Source organism: Pan troglodytes, chromosome 19, assembly GCF_028858775.2.
Source record: "Pan troglodytes isolate AG18354 chromosome 19, NHGRI_mPanTro3-v2.0_pri, whole genome shotgun sequence".
NCBI lineage: Eukaryota > Metazoa > Chordata > Mammalia > Primates > Hominidae > Pan > Pan troglodytes.
Genome location: NC_072417.2, coordinates 59,768,808 through 59,790,669, shown reverse-complemented (window position 1 = coordinate 59,790,669; position 21,862 = coordinate 59,768,808). Strand labels below are relative to the sequence as shown.

Below are 21,862 nucleotides of genomic sequence, written 5' to 3'. Positions count from 1 at the left end.
AGGGACGTGAAGGACCTCTTCAAGGAGAACTACAAACCACTGCTCAATGAAATAAAAGAGGATACAAACAAATGGAAGAACATTCCATGCTCATGGGTAGGAAGAATAAATATTGTGAAAATGGCCATACTGCCCAAGGTAATTTATAGATTCAATGCCATCCCCATCAAGCTACCAATGACTCTCTTCACAGAATTGGAAAAAACTACTTTAAAGTAGTCAATCCTAAGCCAAAAGAACAAAGCTGGAAGCATCATGCTACCTGACTTCAAACTGTACCAGAAGCCTACAGTAACCAAAACAGCATGGTACTGGTACCAAAACAGAGATATAGATCAATGGAACAGAACAGAGCCCTCAGAAATAACGCCACATATCTACAACTATCTGATCTTTGACAAACTTGAGAAAAACAAGCAATGGGGAAAGGATTACCTATTTAATAAACGGTGCTGGGAAAACTGGCTAGCCATATGTAGAAAGCTGAAACTGTATCCCTTCCTTACACCTTATACAAAAATTAATTCAAGATGGATTAAAGACTTAAACTTTAGACCTAAAACCATAAAAACCCTAGAAGAAAACCTAGGCATTACCATTCAGGACATAGGCATGGGCAAGGACTTCAAATACTTTAATTTCTAAAAGTTCTTTTCTTGTTCTTGGACAATTCTTTTGTGTGCAATGTTGTTCCTTTTGCAATTCGCGGTCCAGGCAGGTGAAATATCTCCTTTCATTCTACTAAAGACGCTGATACAGATCCAGATAAAGATGTAGACCTTTCTTTTGCTCCTGGAGTCATTTCTGCATAACCCAGGTCCCTTATTTATACTAGTTTGGTTTTCTCTCTGTCGATTAGAGGACATTTCAAGTGTCTGGTTATCCTTTGCTGGCCATTTTCTTTCCTGTGGCAAAATATACAGCATACAAAATTTATCATTTGAATCATTTTTGAGTAGACAGTTCAGTGGTGATAAGTACATTCACATTGTTGTGTAATCATCACTGCCATGCATCTCTAGAACTTTTTCATCATCTCAAACTGAAACTCTGTACCCATTAAACTCTAACTCCCCATTCCCCACTCCCCGCAGCCCCTGGTAAGCATGATTCCTCTTTCTCGAAGAATTTAACTATTTGAAGTACCTCATATAAATGGAATCATCCAATAGTTATTCTTTTTGTGTCTGGCTTATTTCACTTAGCAAAATGTTTTTAAGGATCACCCATGCTGTAGCAAGTATCAGAAATTCATTCTTTTACAAGGCTGAATAATATTCCATCGTATGTCTGGACCATAAGTTGTTTATCCATTCATCCATTGATGGGCATGGGTTGCTTCCACCTTTCGATTATTGTGAATAATATTGTAATGAAAGTGGGTGTACAAAGATCAGTTCAAGTCCTTGATTTCAATTCTTTTGGTTTACATTTTTTTTTGGAAATGGAGTCTCTCTATTGCCCAGGCTAGAGTGCAGTGGCTCTTCAAGGCATGTAGTGCGCCATAGCTTCAAACTCCTAGGTTCAAGCGATCCTTCTGCCTGAGCCTCCTGAGTAGCTGGGACAACAGGCATGTGCCACTGCTCTTGGCTCTTTCAGTTTACTTTTTAAAGTGAGACGATAAAAATTTATGAGAGGCCGTGTGTATGCATGTGCACAGATTGTCAGGGAGCTCACAGTCGGTGAGTGGGTTTTCAAACAAACCATTCATTAGAGGATCCTAGGAAGAGAATATCTATTTCAAAGTCCTATTCATTAGGCTCATGCTTTCTCCTCTATATTTAGCAGAGATAGCTGAACGTTTACAGTATACAGCACAGCACCCAGGGGAGTGCCTGGAACTTGCTGAATGAATGGTATGTGGGTGTCATTCTTTCTCAACTTTCTCATATAATTTCCCCATATTCTGATATTTCACTGATAGTTTTAGTTGCAATTTGGGAAGTCAGGAATGGGATGGGGAGCAGGGAGCAGTCAAGTTATACATTTGTGCTCAATCTGCCTTGATACTTAGAAATTCCTTTGACACATTGCCTTTAGCTGGCCCTGGGAGCAGAGACCACATTTTATATGCACAAGCTACTTAGACAACTGTGTGGTTATTCCTGGAGTAAGTAAATGATAACGGAGCTTCCTACAGGACATGAGGTGGGTGTGAGGGGTGGGGAACTGAGAGGGAAGAGGCCTCAGGGAGGCTGGGCTTCTTGCTTGGGGGTCTCTCCTCCTCTTGTCTCCTGTTTTCAGATGCTCTGGTCTGACCCTTTCATGGGGCAAGCTCCCTAGTACTGTAGGTTTCATGTGGAAAAGTTAATGATTTATTGTGATGGTAGTTGAAAAGTAAGGCTAACCTCGACCGGGCATGGTGGCTCATGCTTGTAATCCCAGCACTTTGGGAGGGTGAGACGGGTGGATCACCTGAGGTCAGGAGTTCGAGATCAGCCTGGCCAACATGGTGAAACCCTGTCTCCACTAAAAATACAAAAATTAGCCAGGCGGGTGGTGCACGCCTGCAATCCCAGCTACTTGGAAGGCTGAGTCAGGAGAATCGCTTGAACCTGGGAGGTGGAGGTTGCAGTGAGCCAAGATCGCAGCACTGCACTCCCGCCTGGGCAACAGAGCCAGACTCCATTCCAAGAAAAAAAAAAAAAGTAAGGCTAACCTCCATGTGAGGTTTTCTCACAGACAGAGCCATGGTGCCATTATTATCTCCATTCCAGAGTTTGAACAAAGCACAAGGATAAAATCAGGAGGGAAAAATGAAGTCTGAGCAGCTGGTGTTTGCTTCAGCCTCTTCCGGAGCTGCTTCTGAGCCATCAGGGAATAGGAAGGAGCTATTGCCATTCCCTGCACGGCCCCAGTGTGAGCCTGGGCTGTGACGCACAGACGTGGAGGGACATTGTCGCTGGCTTCTAAGTGATATTCTTCTTCCTTCTAATCTCCCTATTCTGCTGCTGGGAAATTTATGTAAAATTAACGCATAGCTACTTAAGTTTTGCTCCCATTGATGTTATTGTTATTTATTTATTTACTCCACACATTCCTAGATGGATTATGTAAGATTTGACAGTTTCTTTCTTGAAGTCTTGCACTTTTATCTGCAGAATGCCATCTGCCATCATTAGAGAACAGTGGATGTGGATGTGTCTCAGGAATTAGTTGATGTCCTGTGAACTAGATTTGCATAAGCTTCTGCAGCCTCTGCTAACGAGTGTAAGATGGTTACTAGGGCCTGCTATTATGGAGAGTGATTATTAAACATGCAGAAGTCTCAAGCTGGGCGCGGTGGCTCACACCTGTAATCCCAGCACTTTGGGAGGCTGAGGCAGGCGGATCACCTGAGGTCGGGAGTTCGAGACCAGCCTGACCAACATGGAGAAACCTCATCTCTACTAAAAATAAAAAAATAGCCAGGCATGGTGGTGCATGCCTTTAATCCCAACTACTCAGGAGGCTGAGGCAGGAGAATTGCTTGAACCTGGGAGGCAGGGGTTGTGGTGAGCCAAGATCATGGCATTGTATTACAGCCTAGGCAATAAGAGCGAAACTCCGTTCCAAAAACAAAACAAAACAACAACAACAACAAAAAGCATGCAGAAGTCTCATACTGTCTTAATGTGTGACAGAATTGAAACCAACTGTGCAAACATGCAGAAAAACGTTTGCCTCCTTTATGTTTTGTAACCAACTAGAAATCTGACATTTCTTCAAGGAAAGTCCCTCCTGCCCCACCTTTTATATAATTCTTGACAAGAGTTTTTTAAACATTTTCTTTTTATTTTTTATGGAGATAAAATTTACCAACAGTCAATACACAGATCTGAACATCGCATTTGAATTTACCAACAGTCAATGCACACATCTGAAACTTTGATGCTTTTAACAGATGTATCCATTCATGTAGTCAACCAACACCCATCAAGACACAGAACAATTCTTTGCCCCAGCAAGTTCCTTGTGCCCCATTCCAGTCAATCACCATGCCTTGCAAGCAATGACCACCTGCTTTGTATCACCCTGTTCCTGGACAGAGCAAGTTCCTACTGTCCAATAATGAGATGCAGACAGACTGGGAAAGAAGGGAGTTGATTTCTGCAACTGGTGACAGGGAGAAGTTCAGAGTAGCTCACCAGACCGACTCAAAGTTGAAGGTTTTATTCTAGTGCTTATATACATTTAAAGTTTTATGCCTATGTGTGGAAATGCACCTACCAGTAGAAGTGTTTCATTCCATCTATTTCTAATCTTTAACTAGGGTCTAGGGTTTGGAAAGCTTTCTCTAGAACCTTGGAAGGTTTTTAAATCTTAAATGGGCCCTGCAACGAGGTGTATGTGTAAGAATACTATTCTTACTTGATCAGGCTTTAGGGTCTGAGAAACCGCAGGTGGGGTCTTAATGGGGTTGTTTTTACATTCCAGCCCTTGTACTCAGGTACCAGTTTCTCCAGGTCTTTAATGTCTAACTTATACACTCATAAGAATTACAGTAAAGGGTTAGTGGAAACTGTCTGTTCTGGCTGCTCATGGAAACCTGGCCTGCCACAACCCTAGAGATTCGTGTTGCTGCCTGACCCTAGAGATTCGTGTCACTGGTTCTAAAACTTCACATAAATGCAATTGTCCATTGTCATCAGGCACTGTGCATTTCTTTTCTGTTTTTTTTTTTTTTTGAGACAGAGTCTGGCTCTGTTGCCCAGGCTGGAGTGCAGTGGCGCAATCTCGGCTTACTGCAAGCTCCGCCTCCCGGGTTCACGCCATTCTCCTGCCTCAGCCTCCCAAGTAGCTGGGACTACAGGTGACTGCCACCACGCCCAGTTAGCTTTTTTGTATTTTTAGTAGAGACGGGTTTTCACCAAGTTAGCCAGGATGGTCTCGATCTCCTGACCTCATGATCAACCCGCCTCAGCCTCCCAAGGTGCTGAGATTACAGGCGTGAGCCACCGTGCCTGGGCCAGGCACCGTGCATTTCTTTGTGTCTGGCTTCTTTTCTCATCCATGTAATTGTATACTAGTAGTTGGTTCTTTTTATTCCTTAGTAGTATCATACAATACTTTCAATTTCATAATATTTTTTATACATTTCCCAGTTGATGGACTTTTAGGTTGTTTCCAGTTTGGGGTTCTCATGAGTGAAGCTGTTAGAACACTTATACAAGTGTGTTTGTGGATATATGTTTTCACTTGCCTTGGGTAAATATTTACAAGCTAAATAGCTGTGTCATAGGGTAAATGTAAGTTCACAATTCTTGTCACATTTATTTCTAATTGTTTTATCATTCTTTTTGTCATTGTAAATAGGATTTCCAACCCCTTCCATTTTCTAAATGTTTTTTTCTGGTTTATAAGACAGAGAATGATTTTTAAAATATTTGGTGATTAGAGTCTTTGTTAGTTGCTTTTATTGGTTCTTTTTTTATTGTCTTTTTATTTTTGAAATCCAAGTACTACCTGAATAGTCTCATCATAAAGGATTCAAACATTGAAAAGATGTAAGAAAGTCAAATATAAATGCAACCCTTCACCTTCACTCCAGCTCCTACTTTACCCCTGGAGATACTGAATAGTAACAATACAATGGGTTGCTTTCAGATTTTTTTTAAAGCACTTCAATGTGTGGTTTTGTAGGATATAAACAGCACAGGGTACCACACCTAGACATTGTAGATTTGTGTAGTTATCATGACAATTTTTTGGCAGAAGGCAGTAAAATACCTTGATCTAACAAAGTCAGAATATCACTACAATTTTATGATAGCTTGAAGTAAACTATCTTGAGGAAGGGGTACCTTTTTGTAATTTGTGCAAAGGTTTTATGTGACCCTTACATTTAATGTTTATAATACATTTAATACATATACAAATACATGTCTTTTACACAAGTAGACACATAAATCTTTTAAAAATAAGTAGAATCATGCAATATTTATTGCCCTATGACTTTGTTTTCTTTCAATTATCAATATACTTTAAACATCTTTGCATGTCAATACATATTGATTTCGCTCAATTTTTTAAATTGTTGCATGTAGTTCATAATATCCATGCATTTATTTAACTTGGACTGTTAGATTGTTTTCAAGTTTTCACTATTTTGAAGATTCTTTTTTTATTTGTTTTTTGTTTTTGTTTTTGTTTTTTTGAGATGGAGTCTCGCTCTGTCACCCAGGCTGGAGTGCAGTGGCACGATCTCGGCTCACTGCAAGCTCTGCCTCCCAGGTTCACGCCATTTTCCTGCCTCAGCCTCCCCAGGAGCTGGGACTAAAGGCGCACGCTGCCATGCCCAGCTAATTTTTGTATTTTTAGTAGAGACAGGGTTTCACTGTATTAGCTAGGATGGTCTCAATCTCCTAACCTTGTGATCCACCCGCCTTGGCCTCCCAAAGTGCTGGGATTACAGGCGTGAGCCACCGCACCCAGCCGAAGATTCTTAAGTGTACATATTTGTACACACACATTATGTAAGTATTTATTTAGTGGTGATTTCTACATGTCCTGCTCTAGTTGCTGTGGAAGCAGCTGTGACCAAGGGAGACACAGTGCCTGCTCTCATGTGGCTTACATTCTAATGGAGGGGCACAGACTGTGAATAAGGAAACATTTAAACAAGATCATATTTATTGAATTAAATGTTTAGTAGAAAATAGATAAACTCCTATGCTAGAAAATTACTACTTTTGGCTCACACCTTTAATCCTAGCACTTTGGGAGGCTGAGGCAGGCAGATCACCTGAGGTCAGGAGTTTGAGACCAGCCTGGCCAACCCTGTCTCTACCAAAAATACAAAAACTAGCCAGGTGTGTTGGCACATGCCTGTAATCCAAGTTATGTGGGAGGCTGAGGCAGGAGAATTGCTTGAACCCAGGAGGTGGAGGTTGCAGTGAGCCGAGATTGCACCACTGCACTCCAGCCCGACAGAGTGCAATTCTGTCTCAAAAAAAAAAAGAAAAAAAAAGAAAAAAGAAAATGACTACTTTCAATTGCGGGTTTAAGGAAGTGTTTTAGCTAAAATCTGAGGGATAAGAAAGAACTGACTGGTAGAGACCCTGAGTCTCTGAACTAGACCAATGATGGGGATTTCTTTAAAAAATTGAAACACCTTTTTAACTTTTCCCAGGCATTTTCATAGGGTGAAGACAAAGGGTACCAGGATGTGAAGCTGAGGAAGGATTTTCTGAGTCCACTTCCATCTACTATTAAGATGAACCCCAATTCTCCATTTTGGCAGTTGTTTATTGATCAATCTTAGATTTAAGAATTGCAGGGTTCTACCTTTTCTCATTCTTCCTGGGAATCTGAGTTGAACAATTAAGTTGTTCAATTATGGTTAAATGTTGAACAATTAGTCTTAATCGGGTTTTTATTAAGATTTGAGCAACATTGCCTTCCACGGTATACTCTCTAACAAGTACCTATTGTACAAGTGTCCTGTTTTTCCAGTTAAGGACAGAACAATGGGAATGATTAAATTTTTAAATAGAAGTTGAGTAGGTTAATGTAATTGCCTGGTGGGTTCTTCTTGCCTACTGCACAGACAGAGTCAATTCACTGAGTTAGTGGTATTGCATTAAAGAAAGAGTTTAATTAATGCAAGGCTACTCAGGCAGAAGGTGAGAGTTTATTACTCAAATCATCTCCCTGAGAACTCAGAGGCTAGGGTTTTTATGGGCAATTTGGCAGGCAGGGGCTAGGGAATGGGTGCTGCTGATTGGTTGGGGGAGAAATCATAAGGGTGTGGAAAATGGTGCTCGTGCACTGAGCCTCTGGCTGGGGAGCCATGAGTTATGGGTTTTGTGGAAAATGGTCCTTGTACAGTGAGTTAGCCTCTGGCTAGGGAGCCATGAGTTATGGGTCTTGGTGGAGTCAGTAGGTTGCCAGAACGCAGAAGTCTGAAAAATATCTCAAAAGACCAATCTTAGGTTCTATAATAGTGATGTTATCTATAGGAGCAATTGGGGAAGTTACAAATCTTGTGATCTCTGTCACAGTAAATGACCATAGAAAGGCAAGCTATGCCTACATTTTAGCAGAATGCAGGCCCCTCCCATAATCCTATTCTTGTCACCTTTCATTAGTCTTATAAAGGCAAGTTTCAATCCCTGAATAAGAAAGGGGTCAGTTTTAGGGAGGGGCTACAATCACCCTTGCCTCAAAGTTAAGCTACAAACGAAATTCATCCCATAGTTAGCTTGTCCTACTCCAAGAAATGAATGAGGGTGGTCAGCCTGTGAGGCTAGAAGCAAAATGGAATCAGCCATGCTAGACTTCTCTCACTGTCATCATCTTTGCAAAGGCAGTTTCATCAAGACAAAATATATCTAAATATAAGCCCACCCCACTACTACACATTGTACCTCCTGGTATTGTTTAGAATGACTTTTCCCCAGTCTTCCCTTTTTTCAGGGCCAATGTATTCTTCAATAAATAAATGTGACTTGATTTCAACACATAAGAATGAATGATTGAAGCGTCAAAGTTCTAAGCCATGGAACATGGCTGTAAAAACTTTACTCCAAATACTTTTAAAAGCAGATACTATTTAATAACCATGTAGGTTATTTAAAAAGTTGAAGTGAAGCACTCATAAAATGTCTAATTTTGAGAATTGTAAATTCTCGTGTCCTTTGCCAAAGAAAGCATTTGTAAAATGTAATTGTCAAAGAGGTTGCTACATTATTTTTTGGAAGACTTAACAACTTAGCAAAATACATGAAAAGGCAACTTAGCCATCCCTTGAAAGACTCGGCAGGACTTTACCAGGTAATGAAGTGTGTCCTGTGTGTAGGGATTGGGGTTGAAGAGATATTCGGGGGAAGGACAGAGAGTTAAAAGGTGGAAAAGTCACTCCAAGCAGATGGAGAAGCAGGGACCGAAGTGTGGAGGTGGAGGGAACACATCACATGTAGAAAGACAGTTACAGTTTGATGGGAAGTAGGATGGGTAGATTGTCAACACCATTAGATTGGGAGCTTTGTTTATCTAATTCAGGGGGTTGGCTAACTATTGCCTACTGGCCAAAAGTTTTTGTAAATAAAGGTGTATCAGAGCAAGGTCATGCCCTTTTGATTACATATTGTCTGTGACTGCTTTTGCCCTACAATGGCAGAGTGGTGCAGAAACCACCACTGCTGCCACGGAAACAGTGTGGCTAACAAAGCCCAAAATATTTACTATCTGGCCCTTTCTAGATGAAGTTGTTGACTTCTGATCTAACTCTGCCATGTCCCCTGGTATGGAGATTCCAGTATATTGCCTGGCATGTGGTAGGTGCTCAATATACCGGTGATTCATATTGAATTGAAGCATTCGCTGGTATTCAGATAATGAAGGGGCCTATTGTGGTTCTTTTTGTTAAGAAGGTGGAGCTTTATCTTAATGGTAAAGCATTTTGAGCCATGTATTCATGCACGCATTCATTTATTCATTCTCATTCTTTGAGACTCACCTCTAGCCTGAATTGGCCTCCCTCTACTCTGTCTCTCTAGCAAACTGGGCAAAACATTCATCAGACTGTTTTCCTGTGGGCCGGTTTCTCCCCTAGACTGTGAACTACTTGAAGGAAACGGGTATTTCCTTTGTCTCTATATTTGCCAGGCATGACACAATGCCTGCAACCTTGGGGCACCTTGATAAATATTCTTTGAATGAATGAAACAAACATTTGTCAAGCACTATTTTGAATGAATAAAAAAACCCAGAGATAATGCTGATTTGAGGAGACACTTGTGCTCATAAGAATTATGTGGAAGTGCTTTATAATCTAAACAGAACTACACAAATGGAGAATTCTTTTATTGTTTAGAAACTCTTTCTACTTCTATGTATCTTAAGTGCGTAAGCTCCTTCAAGAATTAATGACAACAAAGCAGATGGAGTTTGGGGCCAGACAGATCTCAGTTCAAGTTCTAGCTTTTCTTCAATTTCTAATAATGAGCAACTTGGTTTGCACTAGCCTAAACCAGGATCACTTTTTAAAAAATATATATTTTTAAGGCCAGGTGCAGTGGCTCACGCCTATAATCCCAGCACTTTGGGAGGCCAGGCCGGGGGTGGGGGGTGCAGATCACGAGGTCAGGAATTCGAGACCAGTCTGCCCAACATGGTAAAACCCCGTCTCTACTAAAAATACAAAAAGTAGCTGGGCGTGGTGGCGGGTGCCTGTAATCCTAGCTACTCGGGAGGCTGAGGTAGGAGAATTGCTTGAAACTGGAAGGCAGAGGTTGCAGTGAGCCGAGATCATGCCACTACACTCCAGCCTGGGCAACAAGAGCAAAACTCTGTCTCAAAAAAAAAAAAAAAATATATATATATATATACATATATATATATGTATATATTTTTTAAATTTCAATAGCTTTTGGGGTACAAGTGGTACCTGAATGAATTGTACACTGGTGAAGTCTAAGATTGAGTCCACCGGCGACTTGAGTAGTGTACATTGTACCCAATATGTAGTTTTTTATTCCTTACCTGCCTTCCAAGTCTCCAAAGTCCATTATTCCACTCACTCTGTATGCCTTTGCCAACCCATAGTTTAGCTCAAGAGGCTCACCTTTTTAATAATGCAAATGCAAATGAAAACTTTTATTGAGTCCCATGGAAGAATGTTCATCCCTACTATTTGGATAACCCACATTTTTAAACAGAAGAATATCCCTGAGAAAAGTAGCTCTGCTTTTAGCCACTGAGTGTCTTTGGGAAGCAATAACGTACAGGGTTGTTTTAGAAAATATTTTGTCTCACAGATTTCTTTAGTGTTCAAAGTGAGTTTACATGCACTATCTCATTCAATCACCAAAATACACAGTGAAATATTATTAAATATATTACCCCAGTTAAACATAGAGCTACCTAGCAATTTCATTTGTAAGTATACACCCCAAATAATTTAAAACAGATATTTAAAAAAAAACTCGTACATGGATGTTGACAAAAACACTATTCATCATAGTCAATAGGAGGAGAAAGGACAAAAGGGTGGAAAATGCAGAATCTTTGATTCCTGGGTGGCCATATGGCCATCCATGGTATGGAACTCCAGGTGTGCTGTGCTCAGTTACTAAAGAAAACATTAGCAGTGAAATTTAAAGATGAATTCAACTCCTGGGGAGTTGGTTCACTGGATACATAAGGAAATGCAAACCAACAAGGAAAAAGTGAAATATTTAAACCCTTGGTTATCGTTATCTATAGTAGCTAACATGAAAGTAAAAGAGTGCTGGGTTGGGCCTTGAGGCTGATGTGGGTCTGTCTGAGCTCATGTCACTGGCCTCAAAGCTACCCACAAAGGGGGAAAGTTATGCCCAGGGCAAGAGACCCGTAAGTACCAAGAAGGTAGTCAACACAGGGGAGGGCAAAACCAAGTAACTATGGAAACCAGAGGGGATAGTGTGAAGGAATTGTTCCATTTAGTAGATTGGTATCATCAGCTCACAGTGGAACCTTTACTAAAGTGGGTAGTGAGAATAACATGTTTGAGATGTGTGTCTTTGCTTTTAAATGCTGCAGACTAAAAAAACGTTTGGGTTGATTCAGGCCCCACAGCTCACTATTGAATAATCGCAGATATGTGATTTAGACACACAGGTGGGTATTCCCGAGGGAACAGCCAGCCTGATGGGCTGGATAAAAGGCCTGTAAGGTCTGTTTACCCTGAGAAGGCAGACTGCTCAACTCCACCCACAAATGCCAAGTGGACACCCCAGGTAAGGCAGCTGGTGTGTTTTGTATCCAAGCCATGTAGGACTGGCTAATTTATAATGACAGGGATATTCACCCACTGAATGTGCCCATTCTCCAGGTCATGGTAAATGCTGTGGTTAAGGGGACCCCTTTTGCTTCGGCACCTCATTACAGCTGCAAAACCAAAAGACAGTCCAAGAAGCCTTACCTAAATTTGCTGTCTCAATTTCCCATTTGCTAACTTCAATGTCCGAAACACTGATGGAGTGAAACTCAAAGGAAAAAGGAAAGGAGAGAGTCAATGGAAATTTTGAAAATAATTATTAAGAAATGCAGTGAGTAAAATGAAAATTAATGGGTTAAAACAAAGGTCTTAATACAATGCTACAGAAGGTTGAGTGGACCAAAGTTAGCCCCTGCTAGTTCCCCATTACTAAAGGGCTTCAAACTGGTTTTCTATATTTACCCCAGAGTGGAGGGAAAAAAAATCACAAGGCGAAAATTCCAAATAAAAAGTCGGCCAACAATTGCTGGAGCAATACTGAGGCAGCTTAATCAAGATAAAGAGGGAGAAAGGGACTGGATCCCTTGGCTCAACTGCCTGCTGGAAATGCAAAGCCTTTTTCTCAAGACAGGGTTAAATGGTCTTGAAGAAAGTTGGTCTTGGAGAAGAAAAGTTTCTGGGACTAGAAAATAAAATGGAAAGGTTAATACGTTTATGAAGGTTAGAATATTTAAACAGGCTTTATGTAAAGTACTTGTGTCTTCTTCACCTAAATGTTTTTATGAAAAACATTCTGATGGGGGACTTTGGGAAGAGAGGAATATTTTGGGACTTTGGGAAGAGAGGAATTCATACAGGTATTATAAGCACAGTCTAATGGTGAGTGTTTGGCTTGGCTTCTGGCCTTGAGGGAATCCAAAATTTCTTATAAAAGTTTCAGAAAAGCCAACTTAAAAGGAGCCCATGACTGATCACTATTTTTGTGACACTTTATGCAAATAATCAGGCAAAGTAGAATAAAACTAAAATTTATTTTGCAAATAAATCTGTCCTACTATGATTTATCCTTGGCAGAAATGAGGAGACTGGAGAGAGAAAAATTTAGATTCTGGCCCTGGCCATTGTTTTCAAGTTTTTATTATTTGCCTACAGTTTGGGCTGATACTGAATTGTTTTCTGGCTGCAACAAGTCTCTAAAGAAGAACCAGGTTTACTTTTTTTTCACAACGCTTTTAGTTGCCTTCTTAATGGAATGGCTTCTTTTTTTGTTGTTCTGGCTTACAGATTCTCTTTTCATTGTAATCCTGGGTGCATTATATTTCTACTGAGGACTAAGCTCTGATTTTTATCTAGCCCAAATTCCTGCCTAAGGGGTCTAGGGAGTCATGCCCTACAAAACATAAATTCTCATCAGATGGGTTTTATTTGACCCTATATATAGTGACTTACTTTTCTTTTCTTTCTTTCTTTCTTTCTTTTTTTTTTTTTTTTTTTTGGAGAGAGTCTCACTGTTGTCACCCAGGCTGGAGTGCAGTGGTGTGATCTGGGCTCACTGCAACCTCCACCTCCAGGGTTCAACCGATTCTCCTGCCTCAGCCTCCCGAATAGCTGGGATTACAGGCATCTGCCACCACACCTGGCTAATATTTGTATTTTTAGTGCAGACGGGGTTTTACCATGTTGGCCAGGCTGGTCTCAAACTCCTAACCTCAAGTGATCTGCCCGTCTTGGCCTCCCAAAGTGCTGGGATTACAGGTGTGAGCCACCATGCTCAGCCATGACTTACTTTTCAATCTGACCCTGGCACAACATTATGAGACAAGGAAAAAATATTTAACCCCAAACTATATTTCCTTGCCATACCTTTGCCCTGCAAAGTCTTTTGTGAGAACAATCCACATTCTATAGAGAATCTCCTTTCCCCTTTGTTTTCTTTTCTTCCTTTGTAGATCCAGGAGATAATAACTAAGAGCCAGGCACCCTTTTAGGTCTAATAAGAAGTATTTTACAACCTGCTCTCTCTCTGAAGTCGGCTATCTGAGGATTCCTCTGCATAATAAAACCTGGTCTCCACAGTCCTTTATTGTAACCTGAACATTCCTTTCCATTAATCCTAGGTCTTCAGAAAAACTCAACCAATTGTCAAACAGAAAATGTTTAAATTTACCTGTAGCCTGGAAGCCCCCCTGCTTTGAGTTGTCCCGCCTTCCTAAAACCAAACCCATATATTTCTTAAATGTATTTGATTGATGTCTCATGCCTCCCTAAAATATATAAAACCAAGTTTTACCCCCACCACCTTGGACGCATGTTCTCAGGATCTCCTGAGGGCTGTGTCACAGGCCATGGTCACTCATTATTTGGCTGAGAATAAATCTCTTAAAATATTTTACAGAGTTTTACTCTTTTTGTCGACACTACAATTTAAATTACTAATGTTATGTATCTCATTGTTTTACTTCTGAGAAAAACAAAGTCACCGTATTCTGAAGACTAGAGCTGATTAAACAGCCTATGAATCTCCCTGATTTGGAATCCCACTGGGCCTGATCTGTTTTTCATTGGCAAAGCACAGCTGCTAAAGCTATACCACATCAAGCATCCTCCCTAAAGGCTGAGGGAACATCGTGGAAGAGCGGGGAATGTGAGATTCTAAGAACCAGATTGTGGATGGAGTGTGTAGGTCAGAACAACGTGGGTGCCAATCAGCCATGTTGGCTTCTGATTAACCCCTGTTCTGAGAATGTCTCTAAGATTTCTAGTTTACCCATTGTTCCTTGTGTAACAGCAAGTACTTATCATAAATTCTGCCCTTAGGTCAAACAACCTTGAGATTATAGTACTTCAAGTGTTCTACACATCCCTTCTGAATCACCCTTTCTTTATGGTATATAAGCCCTGGCTCTAGGGGGTAACTACACAAGGATCTACCATCTTACCTTGCCGCTTCCTGAGACACAGTCATGGTTTCTGTTTGTAAGTCCCTATTAAATGTTCCTGAGAGACTGGATTTGTCAGCCTCTTTCTTTGGTCTTTCAGCTTCCTTGGACTTTGGGAGTAGGTTTGCCCAGACCTGCCCATGTTGGAACAGTACGAATAAACAAAATGTTCACAGTTACCACTGAAATTACACCACCTGCGATGAAAGAAACCTGGGTGGGCATTCACTCAACAATGGCCATCCATTGCTCAGCATTATCTGTCCTAATGGCTTTTTTGTTTGTTTTTTTGAGATGGAATCTCGCTCTGTCTCCCAGGCTGAAGTGCAATGGTGTGATCTTGGCTCACTGCAACCTCCGCCTCCTGGGTTCAAGTGATTCTGCTGCTTCAGCCTTCTGAGTAGCTGAGATTACAGGTGCCCACCACCACGCCCAGCTACTTTTTGTGTTTTTAGTAGAGATGGGGTTTCACCATGTTGGCCAGGCTGGTCTTGAACTCCTGACCTCAAGTGATCCGCTTGCCTCGACCTCCCAAAGTGCTGGGATTACAAGAGCGAGCCACTGCACCTGGCTTTGTCCTAATGGCTTTTGCTGCCCATTATCCCCACCTCAAATCTTTTGTTAACATTTGCTCAGCCATTCTAGATTTTTGCCCCCAACACCCTTGACTCTTGGAATCTTGTGGGATGCTAAATAACTGGGGAAAGGCAGCAAAAAGTCAGATTGCTCACGTGAAACATCCAAGGGTTTATCATCAAGTTTCACCTTCGGCTCTAATCCAAAGCATATATCTCTTATTGATTCTGTGGATTTTCCAGTTTTCCTTCCATTTGAACCTCTGTGCTTGTGAAGGGGTCCTCAAGGGCTGGACTCAGCATGATAAAGGTTGGAGTTAGGACTTATCTGCAAGTGACCATCCTACATTTGAAGGTCAAGAGGTAAGAGGCAGGGGCTCACCTGGAGGAAAGAGGCAGGGGCTCAGAGAAGGCTTCTTCTTTGTGCTTGTGCTCTTTGCTCCCTCTCCCATATGGGATGGGTCCCACCTAAGTCTCCTGTGTGTACCATTTTCATCAGTCTCCCTCATACTTACACTTGGTAGAAGAGGAATCTTCCTGCAGCATAATTCTTACTCCCCAAGAGGAGATTCAGTGGGGAAGATGCATTAATAACTCTACAAATCTCGAGATTGGACTCACTGTTATTATGGGAGAAGATCTGAATATGTCCTCTTATATCCTGATGAACTAGAACCATCTCATGGGACAAGATAATGAGCTTAGAGAGTTTTACAGGAGGAAAAACATGAGCTTGTTTTAGTATTATAGACTAATGCAGAGACCAAAGCTGAGAGACTCTATGTGAACCTGCCCAAATCAGTCTTAACCCTTAGTTCACACTCAATAATACTGGCCCTTTCATTTATTTATTTCTTAATAGATTTACTGATTTTCTCAATGCTAAGCAGATGGAAGCTGCATCTGCTCAGGGGAAACATTCCATAGGTTAATTTATTTCCTCCTGACTCAGAAAGAGGGAATTCCTGGAACTGCTGAAGAATTTTGCACACTCTAGTTTCCCTGCTACAGAAGGCCAAACATCCACTGAGTCCTTTCTGAAGGTGACTTCTCTGCTCTTTCCCCAAATGTCTAAGCCACACAGGCTCCTGCACTCCTCTCAGGTTTCTAAGTGAGGGGTAAGCTGTTCTGAGCACAGCCCAGGCACCCCACACAGCACATGAAAATTTGATGTGTGCAATAAAGCCTGTCTTGCTTAATGCATTCAGCCCTTTTGTCCGTGGGAGCTAATATCCTTTTGGGAAATACTGTGATTTCAGCTGAAATGTCGGGGAAGGGGAGGGCGGAGAGGGAATGTGGGACTCTGCCATACAACCCCTTACTCCAACCACTTAATAACTTGGCTAAAAGCCACGATCGATATAGAGCTGTCAGCTGGGCTCCAGCCCTCCCAGCCTTCCCAATCAATCAACAAGATTTAGTGAGCCACCAGTTGGAATCTATGTCACAAAAAAAGTGTGGGTTCCTAGACCAGTCCTAGAGAGACTGATTAATTCCTCCTGGGCACTTGCATTAGTTTCCATTTGGAGAATAGTAGCCTATTGATGGAGGCCCAGCTGTTAGACCTTCCCAAGTGTACCTAGGACAAGTAAGCATTTTGCATGTGATCCACTCATTTCTGCATTTTTTTCTCACTAAACATAACTCTTCCATCAGTTAATAGTCTATTTTTTTAAATGGAATTGTGGTTGAGGAAAGGGAAAGATTGCAGTCTTACTAATGTGCCAAGCTTTTTACATTCATTTTTGAACTTATTCTTCCATGAGGTATGCTATAATTTTTACTTAAGAGATAGTTGCAACTATGACTCATTTTTTTCATATGAGGAAATGGTGGCAAGGCTGCCCTTCCCTCAAGAGGAGCCAAGAGTGAACCCCGAGCAGTGGGCCTAAGACCTCAGCTCCCAGAAAACCTATCCAGCCTTGATAAGGACCAGGAAGGAGTCTCTGGAGTTTGGAATGAGACTGAGCTTCTCCAGCCTCCTCACCTCCAACGACAGAGTCCAGAGTCAGTTCTAGACACGCACCCTTCTCTGCGCTTCAATGCTTTCAGCCCTACTACTAATTGCCCTGAGTCCTTCATAACAAATCTCATTTTCCCCTGTATCTCTGTTCAATTCCACTACACACAAGGCTCCAGATTCCTAGATTACCATATTTCTTAGCCCATTAACTCCCCAAATGCACTCCATATTCTCATGCATTTCCTATCTGTCCTCATCTCATGGAAACCATCCATGGTGACATCAGGAATTCCTGGTCCATCATTAGCCAAATTCTGTGTCTTCAACCTTTCCTCTGGATGGACCTTTTTTCTTCTTGCTGTAACGGGGACCCGGCTTTCATTGAGGGCAGTTTTCTCTGCCACTCTCTAAGTGATGGCTTGCTTCTCTCCCATCCCTTTTCCTTATACCTCAGAGTCTCCTGGTTTCTCATTTCTTCTTTCAGACCAGGCTTTCTCCCACCTTCATTCAAATCCCCATTGAACTCTCATGTTATCAGGTTATGTCAGACCCTACCCTCCAGTACTACTTCTCTTGACCAAGCACTCAGGTCTCACACTTCTTGACAGTTTTGCATCCTTGAAGGCCATCTCACTGTCTCCAACACCACTCTCATCTTAATTCTTGAAGATTTCACAAACCCTTGGATAATTTTCTCTGTTCTTGAATTCCTCTCCTCCCTTGAAGTTATATTCTACCCTAGCTTGGCCATTCACTCCTGTGGTCTTATCCTAGAACTCTTCATGATCAATAATTGCAACTTCTCATAATGTCTATTTTATGCAACTCTTTTTGACCACTACCTCCTATGTTTTAACTGATTGCGTCTAGTAACTAACTCTAACAATTTTCCAATCTCGCAGGGACAGTCCATCCACTGATCTGATCATTCCCCTGCCCACTGCATCGTGATGTTATGGCTTCCCTCCTCATGCAGTTTAAAGTCCATGGCTGACTATTATTTTTATTTCCTTGTATGTGCCTTCAACTTCCTTGCATGTCTCACACTGTTTTATTCTCCCTGCTCCATGCCTGCACCCATGCAGCTGAATAAGGCTTGAAAACAAACAAACAAAATAAACCTAAGATGATTCTTTTGTTGACTCATGACTACAAACATAATGTTGGGAGCAGTAATATATTTCCTAGTTCATCCATTCTCCTCTCTCAAATAACTAGTTGATATCTTCTCCTCTCACCTCAGAAATCCCCTAGGCGTCCTCACACACCCGCACTATTGGCTGATGACTTGCTTCCTGTATCACTGGGAAAATGGAGCAATCTGAAGAGGGCTTCCTCAAATTCCCACCACCAAATCCATCCACTTATGGCATCTGCACCGTATGCTTTACCTTCTGGACCATTTTTCTAGATGAACTGTCTGTGTTCCCATAGTAAGCCAATCTTGTTTTTATACTTTCATTCTATCCATTCTCCTCTACTCTGTGACATCACACTGGCGATTCTCCCTGCTGTCTTTTACAGTGTCAGTTTCTCTCCCTCTCCAGTAACACGCTGTTACTTGTTCCATCTTACAGAGCAAAACTTTCTATTGGCCCCACTTCCTCACCAGCTACTGCCTACTGTCTCTGCTCCTTTTTGGATGTAGCAATAGCCTGGACAAAGTCACTTTGATGGAGTGATTGAAGCAAAAAACAAATTGGAGCAGGTTTAAGAGAGAAGGGGATTGGGAGGCCGAGGTGGGTGGATCACAAGGTCAGGAGTTCAAGACCAGCCTAGCCAACATGGTGAAACCCCATCTCTACTAAAAATACAAAAATTAGCCGAGCGTGGTGGTGTGTGCCTGTAATCTCAGCTACTTGGGAGGCTGAGGCAGGAGAATCGCTTGAACTCGAGAGGCAGAGGTTGCAGTGAGTCAAGATCATGCCACTGCACTCCATCCTGGGCAAAGAGTGAAACTCCATCTCACAAAAAAAAAAAAAAAAAAAAAAGGAAAGAAAGAAGGGGAGAAGAGGAATTGGAAGCAATTACACCAGCAGTTTAGTTATCTTAAATTTAGTGAGTTAAAGTCACAGGAAAAGAACCTGGGAATAGTAGGTTTACATTTATATGATGCTCATCGGAAGCCAGGCATGTTCACAGGACTGGAATACAGATGGAGGTAGAGAAATGCAGAACTCTGCTCTTTCTCTCAAAGAGCTCTGGCCTGGGACAGAGACAGGGATGAACAGAATGGGTTGGGAAGGCTGGGGACTTGACTGCATGCTAACAACCAGACAGAGGTCTTTGCCCTACCTTTGTCTGCCATAGACTTCAACTTGTAGACACTCACAACTTTGCTTTCTCAGGTGTCCACACTGTTTCTTTCTTAACCTCACCTGAGCTGCACATCTTCCAGGCAGACCAGGCTCACCTAAGAGCAGACTTGACCCTGTGCTGAGGTAGAGCATGCTGCTTTACCCAGCCCTCGAGGCTCCAGGGCTGGAATCACATAGTGGGATTGGTCGTGTTTCTTTCCTGTGCTCTCAAGGGAGACCAACTGGGCCTGCCCTCCAGGTTTTGTCTCTTGAACTCCTGGAATATTTTTCTCCCCTCTAAGGGAGAAGAGCAGCTGCGGTTCTATCTATCCCTGCAGGTCTCAACCCTGCTCTTGCCATAACATGGATGCCCACGGATGGATCCTCCCTTTAACAGCCCCGTTCCTCTCTTTCGCCAGAAAACATGTTGGAATGCAATTGACCAAGAGTAGGATGATTCTAAGGATGACTTTGGTGCGGCTTTGATTCAGCTTAAAAGTAAATTACTTGCAAATATTGACATTTTAACCACCACTAATAACTTATGACTAGCATTCTCCTCACAAGGAATAAGCCCACTCCCTGTAGTTGAGACTAAAGGGCTCTCAAGTTCAGCTAAAGTACAAGCAGGGTTCCCACAGGTCACCCAAATGGGCAAAAGTCCTGGGTGGGAACTGTAACTAGCCTGCAAGGGGCCAAAGTCTACTTTCCTCCAGTTCATTGCCAGTGTTGACTGCCCAGACATGACCCATCTTCTGAGTTTTCCACAAAAGCTGGAAATCTAGATTTTCAGGGAAATCTGCTTTATAAATGTTGATGACTAATTAAAAATCTTCAAAAATGCTGGGCATGACAAACAAAATACAACTGTAATCTGAGTTTGGCCCATGGGCAGATATCCGGCCAACTCTGCTCTCCGACCTCTGGGTCTGGGCATTCCCAAGACGGCTTCATCGCAGCCCTTCCAGCTCTGTGTGTCTACCTGAGATCCCACCCAGCTTCCCAGGTCAGTATTTCAGCACCATACCCTTATATCAAGTTTCTTCCTTGCTGTCTGGGGTGACTGGGAGAGGAGGGGCTCCTGCATCCCAGAGGTGGAGAGAAGTGAAGAGAGAGCAAAGTTGGTCTTTTTGTTTGTTTTGGGTTGGAGGAAGGAGTGCACACAGCCTGATGTGGAGCAGTCTTGCACTTCCCTGGGGTCTGATGCCAGAACAGCATCTGCCATTGTCCTGTTCCCCTGAATCGTGTATGGTGTGAAGGATGATGCAGAAGGATACTCACTCACTCACCACTCACTCACTCACCTGTTCATTCATTTGCTTATTTATTCACTCATTCATTCACTCACCTACTCACTCATTCACTCATTCATTCACTCACTTATTCATCTGTGCATTCACTCACTCACACATTCACTCATTCACTCACCTACTCACTCATTCACTCATTCATTCACTCACTTATTCATCTGCGTATTCACTCACTCACTTACACATTCACTCATTCACTCACCTACTCATTCACTCATTCATTCACTCACACACCTACTCACATATTCACTTATTTATTCAGTCATCCATTCACTCACTCATTCACTTATTTATTCACTCATTCATTCACTCACTTATTTACTCATTCATCACTCACCAACTCTTTCATTCACTCACTCATTTATTCACTCACTCACTCACTCATTCATTCCCTCAAACATTCATTCACAAAGTATTTATAAAACACCTGTCAGGACTCTTGTGGACATTAGGAATTCAGCAGGGGAAAAGCAATCAAGAACCTGCCTTTCTGAAGCTTACATTCTGGTGAGGAGGCAGGGATGAACAGACAATAAACAAGTAGATGTGTCACCTAATATGTATCTGGAGCTGAAAACTGCTTTTAAGAAAAATAAGGCAGATAAAAGGCAAAAAATGATTAGTTTAAATGGAGCAGAGGAAAGAGAAAGGCCAGTCTGAGGAGGTGTCATTTAAGAAAGATCAGGAGGAAGTGAGAGAGCAAGGCTTCTAAGTACTCAAGGGAAGAGCTTTTCAGCAGGAAGGAGAGCAAGTTTGGAGGTCCTGAGTGAGGGTGTGTTTGGCCTTCCAAGGAATAGCATGAAGACTCAGAGTGGCTGGAGAGAAGTGAGATGATGGGAGGGCACAGAGAGGACTGGAAAGGAAATCAAAGACCAGGCATTGGACCTTTGGGCAGTGACATGATGGGAGCCTCTGAAGGATGAGAGCTGAGGGGAGGCATGATCTGATTTCCATTTTAAAAGGATCCCTCTGGCTATGGTGTTGACAATAGACTACGGGGGCAGGCGTGGAAGCAGGGAGCTGAGTGAGCAGGCTGTTTCAGGGGTCCAGGACTGAAATGATGGGGACCTGGACTGGATGCCAGAGGGGGAGATGATG

The 21,862-nt window shown here is 42.1% G+C and overlaps 1 long non-coding RNA gene across 2 annotated transcripts; it reads right to left on the bottom strand.

Moving 5' to 3' along the window:
- Positions 1-617: 617 nt before the first annotated feature.
- On the bottom strand, positions 618-18,626 carry LOC134808962 (uncharacterized). 2 transcript variants are annotated; one of them, XR_010153270.1, is made up of 5 exons: positions 18,396-18,626; positions 15,351-15,576; positions 14,620-14,816; positions 11,885-11,948; positions 618-905 (listed from the first exon to the last, which is right to left on the bottom strand). It is a non-coding gene; the product is annotated as an uncharacterized LOC134808962 (long non-coding RNA). The 2 variants fall into 2 exon arrangements; XR_010153271.1 differs by having other exon boundaries at positions 18,549-18,624.
- Between the last annotated feature and the right edge of the window lie 3,236 nt (positions 18,627-21,862).